Genomic DNA, 13,360 nt, shown 5'->3' with positions numbered 1-13,360 from the left:
AGCTTTTTGCTGTTTGCTGGTGGTGTGCTGCGGCTCCTTTAGGAGAGGTTTTCCTGATTCAGCCATAGCAAAAAAAAAAAAAAAAAAAAAAAAAAAAAAAAAAAAAAAAAAAAAGCCACGTGGTTTAAAAAACACAGCTTTTGGGACTATGCTGCCAGCACAAACTCTGGCTGTGGAACATTTCAATGGCATTTGTGGACCCCGTTGTTTGAGCAGGTGTTTGTGTGCCTACTCGGGGATCAGACCCTCCCCTCTTGCCAGCCGGTGGCGGGATCAGGTCTACTAGGCATGCACAAGCAGGAGAGCATGGTGGATTACTGACACCATACACAGAGATATTTCCAGGCCACACACTGCACTGCATGGCAGATTTAGCTATTACTCAGATAAAAAGGGTTTATGCGCTGCATGCTCATTCTCGGGGTTGGAGTGCTGTGCGTGGTTCCTGCCTGGTGGCCCCAGAGCTGACACTGGTGGTGCTTCCACCATTTTAAAATTGGAGAGAGGTGGAGCTAGCAACCAGAGCAGCAGCAACCAAACTGCTTAGCATTTTAAAAGCTCTTCAAGACAGTAAAAAATTACAGATTAAAATGAGGACAGATTCAGACATAAAAAAGAAACTCTAAATGGGTCACAGTGTTGGATAAATGTAGGTAGGCTTGGGAGAGAAAAGAAAAAGAGTATAGAGAGTTAAAAAAGAAGTAAATTGTTTTTTTAAAAAAAGTCTTTAAAGAGACAGGAAAAGACAGTCATAGATTAAAAGCAGTAAAAATATAAGGCACGTAAAGATGGACTATATAAAGAGAGTCTGGATTATGTATATTATTGTGTCTTCTTTGAATTTTTTGACTGTGAATGAGCAAAGTACAGAGAGACATTCCATTGTATGGGCTGCTAAGCTAAACCAACATGTATATTATAAATGTATCATGACTTCCAAATTTGGGTCTAAGCATATGTTGCTTTGGAAAAGAGGTTCTTCTCTTGTTTCCACAGAGGATGAGAACCTATGGATTGCTTCCAGACTGGTGTGGTATGATGGCCCAAGACCCCCTGCAAGGTAGCTGTGAAGACCCTCAAAATATTACTTTGCCCAGCTGCTGATTGAAATGAAACTAGCACACAGGATATACCATAAAATATCTGATTAACAGTGCCCACAAACACCAGGAAGCAGTACGGAAAGAACTACGCCCATATTCCCAAATATTTTTTATAATTGTTTGTTTACATTTAAAAGGGGTATGTTATAGAGATAATTTGCTTTGGTATGGATCTTAGCTTATTGATACAAATTTAAGGTAAAATTTGTTATATTGTATATGTATATTTCTGCCCTTGATCAAGGTATTGTGATTGTGTAGTTCATTTAAGAAATGTAATGTATAATTAAGAAATATAGGTTAATAATAGTCATCTATTATAGCCAAGATTGTATTCATGTTAGTTAGGTTTTCTAGATATAGATAGATAGATAGATAGATAGATAGATAGATAGATAGATAGATAAATAGATAGATTGATTGATTGATTTTAGTTAGGTATTCTTCAAATCTTTCAGAGACCTTCAGAATATGGCACTTAAATGTTTTAAAAATTTAGGACTTTTCATGACAGTGAGACACATCTGCTCCTGGTAGCACCAATCTACTTCAAGAGGAAGATGGGCATCAAAGAGGCTCTTTATGGAGTTTGTTAGATGAAATGGACATGCAGAATGTAGAAATGACTGCTGAACTTGCCTAAAGGTGAGACAATCCTTCAGGGTTACTGCTTCATGAGAGAGTCTACAAGACATTCTACAGGATACAGCAGAAAGTGACTGGCAAACTGCCAATATAGATGGAACTGACTTTGAAATTTCCTGCTTCATGGAAAAGTGTGCTGGATACTATGGGCCTGTAGGCTGAATATGGATGCCCCAGTGGTACAAAAGACCTTTGGGTGACTATCCAGGCAGTGAGCTGTCTCTGTCATTTCTAGAGTTTTGGAAGTTGTTTACAATTCACTTTCTGTTTACTTAGGTAATATTATATCTTTCTGGAGTCTTGGATGGAGTTGAAGAATAGTTTTATTATAGTTTTCCTTAGTTATGATAAAAGATAAAGTATATATAAGTATTGTAACTGTAATTCTTGCCTGATTCCTGTTTTGTTATATGTGATTTTACTATGTTAAAGACTTCCTTTTTGTTTAAACAGAAAAGGAGAAATGGTGTGGGAGATCCTTCTGTCTATGTGTTGCTCTTATTGATTAATGAATAAAGAAGCTTCCTAGGCCTGTTGATAGGGCAGAACTTAGGTAGGCAGGGAAAACTGGACTGAATGCTGGGAAAAAGAACGCAGAGTCAGGGAGATGCCATGGATCCTCTGCTGGAGATACAGGTGCTGAAACTTTACTGGTAGTCCACGACCTCATGGTGATATAAAGATTAATAGAAATGGGTTAAATTAATATGTAAGAGATTAGCCAATAAGAAGCTAGAGATAATGGGCCAAGCAGTTATTTAATTAATACAGTTACTGAAAGAAGTCCTAGGTAATAATGAGACTTTAAAATACATTCATGAGATCCACTGTCAAACTTAACAGTGTATTTCTGGTCTGTACTATCTCCTTACAGTGAATAATGTTTTGCTATTTTTGTATATCCATAAACACTATTATTTCAATTCTTTGAATATGATGTCAAGAACATGGAAAAACATGGTACAGACATTGAGCACTGGTAATTTTTATAAAAGCATGTATCTGATTTTAAAGAATGAATATCAGCCATAGTCTTTTACTTTCAATAATGAAAGATAAATTCATGTACCAAAACTGAGAAAGCATTTTCTAAATAGCTACTTCTCCAAACATGATAAACCAGATTCTCACTTTTTTAGAATCAGAGGATGAAAATCAAACACACACAAACACACACTCACACACACACACACACACACACACACGTGTTCAAGACATACAAGTTCACTCACACTGGAAATATCATCATTTAGAAAATGTACAACCACTGGAGACAATGGAGTGGGACTGAAAACCTCTGTAGTTGCTATGATAATTCAACAACGTTCTCATACATCCCAGAAATTCATTTTTAGACATGCCTCCTCTAAAAAAATTGCTTTGAACACAAAACACATGCACAAATCAGAATTATTGTATGAAATATAGATATATGTGTTCATGTCTGTGTACATTGGTATACAGGTGTATAAGTTAGGGGTAAAGGCCAAAGGTCAATTTCAGTTATCTTCCTAGATTTCTCTCCTCTTTTTTATTTTGAAAGTTGTTCTTACTACATTCACTTAGTAATTTTGTTTATGGGGTGAGAAAGTTTTTGTGTATGTGTTACACACTCATGCCACACTGTGTGTAGGGATCAGAAAACAACTTGCAAAGTTTGTTCTCTTCTACCATTTGAGTCTCAGGCTTCAAGTACAGGTTACGAGGCTCCTTTAGGCTAAGAGGCAAATGTCTATTTGAGTTTGGGGTTTTGTTTTTTTACCTACTTACCCTCTCACTGACTCCACCTTAGTTTTTAAAGACAGATTTGGTCTCATAAAATCTGGATATTATTCATTGGATAGATTTGATGATCAATGAGCTTCAGGGATTCTGTTTGTCTTCGTTCCCTCAACATGGGTTATGGATGGCCACCATTATGCCCTCAGACTTGATCAGTAGCCACTTTACCAAATGCATAATCTCCTTAGTTCTTCAAACTTATTTATAACAGATAAACAGAGAAAACAATCAAATGTCTATCACCTAATACATGAATAAACAAAAGAAGGAATACAAAGTATATATGTATATTACTTACGTATATATATATATATATATATGATTACACATATTTATATATAAATAAAATCTCAGATTATATAATCCCATAAAACATAAATCAAATTAAGAATACTCTGATTTTTGGGCTGAAGGAGATGGACAGATGGAGAAGCGATAATCACATGACTGCTAGGGGTTGTGGGATTTCTCTCTGGGTCGATTAAACATTATGCAGTCAGATGTGGTGATGACAGTATAATGTCTTAAGTACACCAAAGCCTCTGAACTATCACATATAAAAAATTGAATTAAAAACTGTTAAATTATATGGAATATAAACTACAGCTTCATCAGGACATACTTTTCAAAAGAGTTTCAGAAACAAAAATAAATTTGACCTCTACCATACAATTCATGAACCGACTGTAATGTGGTATATCCAGCTGAATATGGCCAAGTCGCTTACAGCACAGAATAGTTAGGGAAAGATCCGCACCTTCTAGCACGATGTTAACACCTTTTTGAAAACATATTTTAGTGTAGAATGCTTCATTCTCACATTAGTTCCCCACATTAGTAATAGCAGAGCCTCTCCTCAAAATGATTTTTCTACACAGAATGCTTCACTGAGTGGTTATTGACTCCAATACTCTCTTTGATTTAACATGTGGGCTCCCTGTGAAATCCACTTTCAGATGTTTACAAGGCATGAAATGTCTTTCACATTATCATATTTCCCTTCATTAAGTGCATCTGAGAAAATGCAACAAGGCATGCTCCATCTTCAGGTCATGCTAAATTTTCCCATGTGATAACCCACATTACTTCCTTACAATGAAAGAAGTCATTGAGTGTGATGAAAACTCACCATCTACAGCAGACAGCTATTTCCTCCCCACATGGAAAGCGGTTTGAAGAGACTGAAATACTCATATGTAATGAATCACAATGCTCAATGGAGAAGCCCTGTCCTCACTATGGCTTGGAAAACTCTGGCCAGCTTATAAATAATCATGGCACTCCATCTTCACTGAGGTCTTCGTACATGTCAGTCACTCATCTATATATTATGATTGAATTAATCCTCATACAAAAACATGAGTACTTTTATCACTTTGCAAGTGAGGAGTAAGAGAAGTTAAATAATTAGCAAAATACCTAAAATTTCTAAATTGAACATACATAGGTACAAATATTCTAAACATTATAAAACATACATGGGATTGAAAATGATGTGTCTTTTCCAAATTTATACTGTCATCAAGTATATTTATTACATTATTAAAATTTTAGTGTTTTCTACATTTGATCAAGTCAGTAACTTTAACTTCTTTAAATGAAAGGATTGGCTTTAACAGTTATACTTCCATTGGCATGGAAATGTGTACTTGACTTCCAACAATCTACTGTGGCATTAATCTTCAATATAATTCCATGAGCTAAAGTAATACTTAAAAATAAAGACCAGACATCATCAGAGTTACAACACTGATCAAACTATTTGCTTTAACAGTTAGTACCTATGTTAATATGAGTCAGAATCATACCTCTCAGCTTCATTCACTAGATCTAAATGAAAAGAAAGTAAATTGGTACATAAAACATCAATCTCTCTTTCTTAGAGTTGCAACACTTTCCATCCATTGCTTTTAAAGATAACAGTACATTTTTCTAAAGCCTAAAGAAATGCCATTCAACAAAAAATATTTATTATAAGAAAAAGCATTTATTCCTTTGACATATTTACAGAAAGAGCTCATAACTATATATTACACCACAGTGATAATTTGAATGGTAAAATAATAGTTTACCAAAATACATATGAATTTTAACATTTTAAAGGATTTATTTTTCAAATAAGTCCTAGATTTTTATTATGTATAAATATATATAATGTATATTCATATATAATAATATGAGTATATATTCACATATGATATAAATATATTTATAGGATACAGGAAAGATAATTTTTCAAATGTATCTACTTAACTATAATGTAGCACTTTTGTGTTCCTAATATGATTTTATCCTCAACTTACTAAGACCAGTAAATAATACAAAATTATATTCAGAGAATAAGAAATTATGTAGTACCTATTTCCAACTGATACATATTTAGGACAACTCCTAACTGAAGGTTCAGGAATCATTGTGAAAAGGAAGGAGTAACAATTATAAGAGCCAGAAGAACAAGAAGTTAGCTGTTTTATTTGCTTCTAGAAATGTCAGGGAAGCTATACCCATGAAGCTTTGTTAACTTGGCTGCCTAAATAAGATCTGAACAAAGACAGCACTGATAGATATGCTAATATGGGAAAGGAAATTGTGCTAACATGAGGCCCCACCAATCTAGGGCAGAGAACTACAGGTAACTAAGCAGAAGTAGTTTTTCTCAGAGATGAGCTCTCATTTGGTTAATAGTACCATGCAGTCAGCACTGAAATCCTATACGGAAAACTATCATTATACAAAATGAGCAGATTGTGTGTGTTTGCGTGTACAACATTACAGAGATATATGTGCCTATATAACATATTGTATATACGTATATAAAATATGTATATATTGTGAGTGTGTATATGTATTTCACAACAATTAAAGAATTACAGGCCATGTTTTTGAGAGAAAACAGGAGACAGAAATACTTAGAAGGATTTTTAGGGAAGAAAGAGAATGGGGAAGTGATGTAATTATAAATTCAAAAAGATGAAAAGTTATTATAAATAATAATAATATGTGCATACATCTCTATACTTATCAAAAATAATTATGGCAATGCCAGCCAATTGTTAGTATATATTACACAGTATTTTTTCTGTAGTTGTTGAAGAAAATGAAAATGTTTGATGACATAGCTTTTTTTTTTTTTTTTTTTTTTTTTGGTTTTTTGAGACAGGGTTTCTCTGTGGCTTTGGAGCCTGTCCTGGAACTAGCTCTTGTAGACCAGGCTGGTCTCGAACTCACAGAGATCCGCCTGCCTCTGCCTCCCGAGTGCTGGGATTAAAGGCGTGCACCACCACCGCCCGGCGATGACATAGCTTTTTAAGGTTCATTTTCAACACCAACAGTTTTCAAGAGTAAAAATTAGTTTTTTTTTCTAAAAGAAAAAATGTAGATTTAAGAAGGAAAGCACTTACAAACATGAAGGATCAAAGAACATCAGATAATAGAAATGAGTGGTGATTGAGCTTGTTCAAAACAATTTTGTTCAATTGTAAAAAAAGATCTTTTCTGACAGAAATCAAGAAAGTTCTCTCCCACTAGCTAGCATTCCCAGTGCTGAAGCTGTACGCACTCAATGAGGAGATCATCAGTCCTCCCCAGCTCGAATACTGTGTGGTACAAAACAACTGGCCCTAATGGATCTTAGGCACACTCCATAGATGAAACCTCTACCTGCCACCATTATCAGGCCAAAAATCCCGAGCTAGACTGTGATAGACATTAGAAGAAAACCTGTTATTATTACTAAGCTAAATGGGTGTAGAATTATTGTCTCATCTTCCAAAAATCTTGAGCTAGATTGGTGACAGACATTAGAGGAAAACCTGTTACTATTTATTAATAAGCCAAATGGGTATAGAACTATTGTCTCATCATTATATCCATATATTAATGCATCCCTTAAGTCTCATCAGAGAAGAATTTATTTCCAATAAATATTGATTAAGATTGAAAAATCACAACTGGTCAAGGTGTAAATAAGTAAGAATTGTGAAATGGTGGCCAATTAATTGGACATCTATATCATATACTGCTGTGGGACAATGGCCTTGTACCCTGTAAAGATTTGTCATTTTTATTGGCTTAATAAAAGGCTCATTGGGCAGTACCCAGGCAGGAAATAAGGGCAGAGGCATCAGAGTAGGAGAATTCTGGGAAGAGGAAAGGCTCAGTCTGCAGTCGTCACCCAAACAAAGAGAAAGCAAGACGAGAATGCCTCACTGATAAGAGGTACCAAGACATGTGGTTAACACAGACAAGAATTATGGGTTAATGTAATATATAACAGTTAATAAGAAGCTTGAGCTGATAAGCCAACCAGTTTATAAATTATGTAAGCCTCTGTGTACTTCTTTGGGACTGAATGACTGTGGGGCCAGGTGGGACAGAAACCTCGGTCAACAATATACCCTCCTCCCAGTTCTCAAGAATCACGTGGAAAGGGGATGGCAAGATTGTTAAGATCCAGAAGTTATGGACAATGTCAAGGGAATTGTTTTCACGACACAGCAGGATCACTGATCCAATGAACTCACAGAGGTGGATAGAGTATGCGTGGGATTTTTGCAAACTCCAAGTATGAAGAGTGGAGGTGTGCACAAAATCACACCCTTAGCTAAGAAACTGTTGGCAACTGATAGCTGCTGGAGAGAGAGAAGGAGAAAGGAAAGAGGGGGGAAAGATAAGAGAAAGGGGAGTGAGAGGAGGAAGGGAGGAAGAAAGAGAGGCACAGAGACTGAAGTATAGCTCCTGGTAAATCAACCACACTCCTATCTATAGAAGACCACAATTCCAGGATTATGCGGGCAGCACAAACTGGACTTGATGGGTTTAAAAAGAAAAAAAAAGTTGTGTAAATAGGGAAAGGGGAATATATCTGGTAGGAATTGGGGAAACGGGTGAATATGATAAAACACACAGTATGAAATTCTCAAAGAACTAAGAAAAATAAGAGAAAAAACCATTTCCAATGCAAATCACAAATTTTGATGTTCTCATTAATGATTAGTATTCAAATCGATTAATGGTTTGTGGAACTGTTAAGTACAAAGCATTCTGTTACAATGGGATTGTATTTAATGTTAGTAAGGCTATTAGACTAATGATCTGTATTAGTTGAGCCTTTTCCAGTTTTGTGAGCTAAGATCGAAGATATTCTCAGTCATGGCACTTTCCAGATTCAGTTCCATGAGCATGACTGATTATTCCAAGGCGTTCCATCTTATCAACATGTGGAATGGAAGATCTCTTCTGAGAGACGAAATGAATAGATTTTTTGAAACATTTTTACTAATTTTAATTTTGTGATCCTTTAAAATAGGTATTAAGATATTAAGTGTGCTCTCTTATTTTCAATACAATCAGCTTTCCTTCCAACTCTGATTAATTCAGATTAATCAGTACATAGCAGAGTAATTACTATATTTTATTTAATTATAGATAAAAATAAATGTGACCTTTGAAATCTCTCCATCCTTTCAGGCCATGAAAGATCATGTACGGCATAGAGTAAAGGCAGCAGTGCTCTTCCTAGTGTATGCGCTTTCATTCACATTACTCATGGTTGGCTTCTAGAAAGGTATGATTCTCTTTATGAAGTTCTGTTGTAAGTCGGCATGCAACCATAGCAAGTGCAAAGCAGACACTGCCTTTTGCCCCACTTTGCTTTCAACTAACACAGTGTACTGGAAAGACCATTAAATCCTCCACTGTGTCTGTGTATCCAGAAGATTCTTTAGTGTTATTCTGAAGAATGTCTTATCTACATCTTTAACTAAAAAAATATTTGAGAGAATCCCTTTGCTGACCACCGAGTTCACATCAGAGTTTTATTTTCTACTCACCTCTCTACTGAGTTCTCTTTCTGCCATCAATGGCATATGCATTATTAAGGTATCATGTTTTTACCAAAATGGAATATTGCTTAGAGCGATTGTAAGTTTTAATTAGAAGTATACTCTGTGACCTCAGATAAGAACATGGCTATAAACAAAGAAAATTAATAAATTTATGTAAAGTGGAAAACTGATTGTAACAAACCATAATGGCTAACTCATTTATTTTATTTTTAAAAATGGGGGAAAGACTTCTGCATTTTAACTGCTGTCCTGTGATTCCTATGGGATGAATGAGAATGTCTGGTCCATAATTCTGAATAAAATATATGAGTGTGCACATGAGATGAAGAGATATGAGAAGCCTCATTATTACATTAAAGCCATGTAAAAAATAGAAAGAACCAACCTTTATCAGATTAATAAGTAGCGTATGTTTATTAATTCTCTGTCTTGAATATTGTGGTAACCATGAATTTCATATATTGTACACTTGAATAGAAATTATTATTATCCTTTACAGACAACAATTTTGCAACAACCACATATTCTAATGTGTTTATATATCCACATGGAAATAATGATGACATCATCAGGCCCATATAGCTTTATACTTTATAGTATAATATGCAATCACTCAAAAAAAATGATCACTATATAGTTCTCAGTAGTCATAGTTTAAGTAATTATATGCAGAATAATTAACTTTGAGAAGGATATGATCATAATTAACTGGACATAAATATGATTGTGTCAAAGAATAAAGTATTCCTTTAAAAGAAAGCATATGAATATATTTAGCTATCCAAGTATGAGGTAGATTTGGAAAGTAAAATAAAAGAATTTTTCTTTGTCTCTGGGAAATGAATTAAAATACAGATGTCAAGGAAGTGATCCAATTCTATCATGGGAAGCCTTTAAGTTATTTTAACATATGAGTGCATGATCTATTTAGGAATATTAAAAATTGTTGGGGGAGGAAAAGAGTCCCCTTGAAGTTTTGAAAAGCAACATCAGTCTAATAATGCAGCCCAAAGACAAGATATTGTGCTTTAGGGTAAACAGTACAGTGCAGCTACAAGGTCTCTGTGAGAGTTAAAGGGAACAGTTTCTTTTCAAGTATTGAAAACCCACATCAAGTTGAGCAGTGTAACCCAGCTACAATGTACTGTGTTCGTTTTGGCCTTGCGGATGCGGTCAAGGCTTTCTGACTGATCCCATAAATATTTGATACTTGTGCAGAAAGAAATCCTGACAAATGCTGAATTACTTGTCATAGGGTATTTCAGGACTAACTTGTTTCTGTTAAAAATGTCAAGAGTAATAAAAGGTCTAGGTTAAGTTTCTTCCATGACATATTGTTATAAAAATACTTATTATATAAACAAGAATTATTATCTTCTCTTGCTAATTTTAGTTTCCTTCACTTTGTGCTTTTGAATTTGAACCTAGAGTTTCTATCATTGTGTCTTATTTTTTCTTAAGTAAAAAAACTTATTTTCTTTGTATAGAAGTATAGAGACACACATTGTTTAAACCATATGTGTGTGTGTGTGTGTGTGTGTTACAATGACTTTGCCATTCCATAGGCTATCCACATCATAATACAAAACCCTGTGTCCCTTTCTTCAAATGCACAGAGTTACAAGTGTAGTCAGTTTGATTTAATTTGGGCTGACTCAATAAAAATGTACAATTTATGAATTGGGCTCAATAAAAGCTTCACTCAAGAGATAGGAAATTAAGTGAATGAATTTGAAGAACTGTCTGCTGTGGCTCATTGGGATTTTCATTAGTTGGTTTCCCTGCCTCTGAGAAACATTCTGATCTAAAATGGATCGAGTCAAGTGCATTTAAGATTTGGCTGTAAGTCCCTTGAAATGACTGCTTTTGAGTTCTCAAGGACCATATGAGTAAGAAAGACCAACATTTTATAACTTGATTATACAGTTCCTATGGGAAACAGATGATCTTGAAACCATAATCAATAGACATGATTTTAATTGAAATTTATTGGCATTCCAAAATCAGATAAAATAAAACAATTAAACATAGAGACTAAAGATCTGACATCCCATAAACTGTATTTCCTGGCAGCTTTGAGTACCAAATTATTAAATATGGTTTATTATGGTCGATTATTTTTAGAGATTTGTACTACATAATAAAGAGTATGTGTTTAATTTTATTTATTTATTGTTGTTCTAATCTTCATATGCTTTCTGCAGGAAAAGTGGAAGAAAGAAATAAAAAAATTCAATCAAGTCTGGAACATGATTCAGTCAGTAAAGGCATTGACATATGAAGTATGACATCATGAGTTGATTCCTGGAGCACACATAGATGAAGGAGAGAAGAGATCTCTCAAAGTGGTCCTGCAATCTCAACACACAATGTAGCGTACCCCAAAACCACCACCACCGCACACACAATAAATAATATGTATCAATAAGGTAAATTTTCAATGGAAAAATTATTTTTCCAGATTTCATAGGAGAGATACTAAGGTATTAGGGAATTTTGCTGTCTGTTACTTTGTCAGTTTGGCACAAGATGTAGTCATCTGGAAGAATGTCCTTTGAAAAATGTGCCTCCATGCAACTGACCCTGAGACAAGTCTATGTGGCAAATTCTTGATTAATGATTAATTTAAGAGGGATCAGCCCACTGGGGAGGTGCCACCCTGGAGTGGGTAGTCTTTGGAAGTATAAGAAAGCAGACTGAGCAAGCCAATAAGCAGAATTCCTCCATGGACTTTGCTTCAGTCTCTGCCTTGAGTTCCTGTCTTGAGTTCTTGCTCTGTTTTTCCCTCATGACCAACTATGATTGTAATATGTATGATTTCCTCCCCAAGTTTTTTGACTGATAGTGTTTAATCATAGAAAATAATCTATGACAGAAATCTATGATATATTTTAATACGCAGTTTACTTGATATATTTAAAAAGTTCCTAGTATAAAACTTCAACATCGAAAGTGCTAATAACAGATCAATACTGCAAATAAAACACTTTAATTAATATTTTGTTATCTTTACCTATGGCACAGGATGGAAACAAAATTTAGATGAAGGCATATTTTTAATTTGATTTTATCATGTAAAATATATAAAGAGCTAAAAATAACCCCCAATCTGAACATCAAAAAAACAAACAACCCAATTATTTATTAAAAACACAGGGCAGGGTGAAACACACCTGTAATCTCAGGTCTCAAGGAAACTGAGGCAAGGAGTTCACAGCCAGAGCTGTAGAGTAAGACCTTTACACACATGCATATGCACACACACACACACACACACACACACACACACACACACCATATAATTATTGGAGTACAATTTGTTACTTGGGGATAGAATGATGTGTGAGTCTCTCACGGTGCATTATGAATTGTTCTCAGTTCTTCTGCTTATACAAATGAGTTATTATTGAAGCACATATGCAACATTTAGCAAGTCAGTACTCCCAACTGTAAATGGCCTCTTCATATACAGTTGGCCAGAAGGTCAGCAACAATTCCACTTTCTTTTTCCTCAGTATGCCAGGATGCCCTTTATCTCCAAGAATTCACTCGAGGAAGAAGATTCTGTATGCTGTAGGAAGGAGAAAAAGGTCTAGGATAAATAATATCATTAATGACACTTCTAGACTTATTATTAGACAAAAATATTTAATCCCTGTTTCATAGCTACTAATACAAGACAAGTTAGTTGGCAAGTTCCTATTCATTAACCCATTTCCAGGTCACTGGTGCGTATAACTGCACTTTACTTCTGCATTTCTTTAAACCTGAGTTTCCTGTTTCTTTCATATTACAGCTAACATGCCTTCATCAGTTTTCATAGTTGCTTCTTGATAAGATTTAGTTTACAAGAACAGTGCAGGATTTGTCAGATGAAATTAAAAGATCTTGTAGCCTAGGGAGCACTTTCACTGAATGTATTAGTTTTATATACAGGGATATAGAAGTCACTAGAGTAACAACTTTTCTTGAAATATTTTATGT

Source organism: Arvicola amphibius, chromosome 4 (assembly GCF_903992535.2).
Source record: "Arvicola amphibius chromosome 4, mArvAmp1.2, whole genome shotgun sequence".
Lineage (NCBI taxonomy): Eukaryota > Metazoa > Chordata > Mammalia > Rodentia > Cricetidae > Arvicola > Arvicola amphibius.
This window is presented reverse-complemented; position numbering follows the sequence as displayed.